Raw genomic sequence first — 3,276 nt, 5'->3', positions numbered from 1 at the left:
ACGCGGTTGAGCTGTCTGCGACACGCCCGGAGCTGGACCGCCTCGTGCCAAATGGGAGCAGCGTAGCGGAGGGTGGAGTCCACTACTGACGCAAGAAGACGCCGCTTCGCACTCGTTGGCCCGCCGTGGTTGCGGAGCAGCCTGGAGATCGCCTGTGCCACACGGAGCGCCTTCGACGTGGCCTGCTCGACGTGTGGCTTCCACGACAAGTGGTCCTCGATGATGACCCCGAGGTACTTGAGCGTACGGGTCGGCATCTTCTCTACTCCGCTGACGCTCACCGGGACTCGGGTGTTGTCTCGCCGCATGGTGGACACGATAATCAGTTCGGTTTTGGCCGGAGCAATCTCCAGATGGTGTTGTGCCATCCACGAACTGATCACCGCAATCGCCGTCTCTGCTGCTCGCGTCGCTGTTTCAGGTGTAGTCCCCTCCGCCAGCACCGCGATGTCGTCCGCGAAGCCGATCACTTCAGCACCCTCGGGCAGCTCCAGCCGAAGCACGCCGTCGTACATGGCGTTCCACAACGTTGGGCCCAATATTGAGCCCTGTGGAACGCCTGCCGTAACCGTACGCCGCACTGGTCCCTCGCTGGTCTCGTACACCAGCCTCCTCTCAGAAAAGTAGCTGCGCAAGATTCTCTGGAGGGCTGTAGGGACCTGCAGCTTCTGCAGGGCAGCCGCAATCGCCTTCCAACTCGCTGAGTTAAAGGCGTTCCTCACGTCCAGCGCTGCCACCGCCAGACAGCGAGGGTCCCGCTGGTTGGTACGATGGAATGTCCTCGCGTGCTGCCCCCGCTCGACTACTCGTTCGATGGCCTGGATGGTTGACCGGCCTCGCCGGAACCCGTGCTGATTTGGCGACAGACGAGGCGCGTCGCTGTCCTCCAAGTGGTCGTTCAGCCGATCTAGGATCAGCCGTTCGAACCCCTTGGCGACTGTTCCCAGCATGAGCAGCGGGCGGTATGACGACGGATCGCCCGGCTGCTTTCCCGGCTTCGCGATCAGCACGAGACGAGCCTCCTTCCACTCCGCAGGAAACTCGCCCTGTTCGAGCAGCTGGTTGTAGACTTTCGCGAACACCTCCGGATGCTTCCTCATCGCCGCCTTCACTGCGGCGTTGGGTATGCCGTCCAACCCTGGCGCCTTCGAGGGAGCCATCCGCTCAGCCAGCGACAGGATCTCCGCGACCGTGACCGGCCTCAGAGCCTCGTGTGAGGCAGCACACGCTTCGATGTCTGGCCACTCAAATGCTGGATGCTCCGGAAACAGCGCGTCGACGATCGGGTCGAGTACGGCTCGGTCCGTTTCCGGTGGCGCCCTGCTGCGCAGTTTCGCTCGCACCACTTTGTACCCGAGTCCGAACACCTCAGCTTCAACACAGTCGATCAGCTCCTGGAGGCTGCTTTCTTTGCTGCTCTTTATTTCAGCCTTCAGCAGACGGCGGCAATCCTGCAGCCTGGCAGATGTCGCTGCACGCTCCGACAGTTGGGCTCGGCAATGAGCGGCCTCCGCTGCTTCGCACTCCTCCCTCAGGCGCTCGATCTCTGGAGACCACCAGTACATCTGGGGCTTGCGGTGGAAAGTGGCCCCATGCACTCTCTCCATAGTCTCATCGCACGCCTGGGTGAGTCCGCCGATCAGCCCCTCCGGTGTATCGACCTGTTCGAAGTGGCCGTGTGTGAGGGCGATGTCGAAGCACCTCCTGTCGAATTGCGCCGTCTTCCAGCGGGTCCCGGCGTGTCTGGCTGTCCCATCGCTGGCTGCTGTCCGGCTTCGCTGCTGCTGGCCTCGTCGCGTGGAACGTTGACCCGGAACGTCCACCTGAAACTCAACGTAGGCGTGATCGCTACCGGAGAATCGGCTCAGCACTCGCCATGAGCCCGGCCTCGCGATGGATGGGCTAGCGAATGTAACGTCGATCACGCTTTCTCGCGCCGCCCCGTTGCCCTTGAACGTGGGCACGTTGCCACGGTTGAGCGTCTGCAGCGACAGCTGCTCCACCACACTCAGGAGATCCTGCCCCTTCTGGGTAGTGCGCGCGCTCCCCCATTCCTCGTTCCACGCATTAAAGTCGCCGGCCAGGACGGATGTTGTGTGTCCGACGAGCGACATTTCCACCGCACCGAGGAAGCTCTCGAATTCCGCGGGACCGCTGCTGGGGGACACGTAACAGCTGGCAAACGTGACTCCTGCTATGGTGGCCACCACTAGTCCCGGGGCGACGCTCCCCCACAAACGCTGAATTGGATAGGCGCCCGTTGCGATGATCGCTACGCCCTGCTCCACATCAACGGCCCACCGCGGGTCGTCGCGAGGCGGCCGATACAGCTCGCAGGCGAGCACCACCTGAACCTCGAGCTCGCGAGCCGTCTGCAACATCAGGTCTTGTGCTGCCTGACATCGCCCGAGGTTCACCTGCAGCACTCTCAGCGCCGGCACGTCGGGTGTCCCACCCGATGCGGTCCCCCGCAGGCGGCACAGCAGACCTCCGCCGTGCAGCTCTTCGCCTGATGGTCCGGCTTCCCGCAGCGAATGCAGCAAGCCGAGCGATCCGTCTCGCTCTTGCACGCCGCCCGGATGTGCCCCGTCTCCAGGCACCTGAAGCAGCGTTGCTGACGCGCCTGCAGTTGCGTCACTTGCTCGATCAGGCAAGACGTGAACTTGATCTTCACGTGCTCGCCCACCAGCTTCTCCGCTACCTTGACCGGTACCCGTACCATCGCCACCTTCGTGCTGTCCCACGCAGGTCGCAGACGAACCGAGGTCTCCTCCACGGTGATATGGCACAGATTGGACAGTGCCATCGCCACATCGGCCTCCTTCGCTAAAGGGTCGATCGCCAGGATTTTTATTTCCGCAGTAGGCGTCACCAGCCGAGCTGAGGCCGACAGTTCCGCCTTTTCGCAGACCTCTTTGATGGTCTGCAGAACTCCTGCAGCGTCCGCGCCTTCATTAAGCTCCATCACCAACCTGGAGCGTGTGGTGCGTCGTCCTACACCTAGGGCCTCCTGATGCTTCTCCATTTCTGGAGCCGCTCGCACCGCCTGGTATACCTCCAGCCAGGTTTGCCCCTCACCTGGGGCGATTTCTACTGCGTCCGGCTTCGCTTTACGCTGCCGCTGGCGCTGTCCTCCCCGTTGTGCTGCAGGCTGGCTGCGCCGAGCCTGTTGTCCCTGCTGTTGCTGGGGCTGCTGTCTTGATGGCCCAGCGAACGCCTGTCGCTGAACCTCCGCCCGTCGTTGCGGTAGTTCCGGCCACTGCTGCTGCTGTTGCT

Source organism: Anopheles moucheti (assembly GCF_943734755.1).
Source record: "Anopheles moucheti chromosome X unlocalized genomic scaffold, idAnoMoucSN_F20_07 X_unloc_5, whole genome shotgun sequence".
NCBI lineage: Eukaryota > Metazoa > Arthropoda > Insecta > Diptera > Culicidae > Anopheles > Anopheles moucheti.
The sequence above is the reverse complement of the archived record's forward strand: the minus strand, read 5'-3'. Positions refer to the sequence as shown.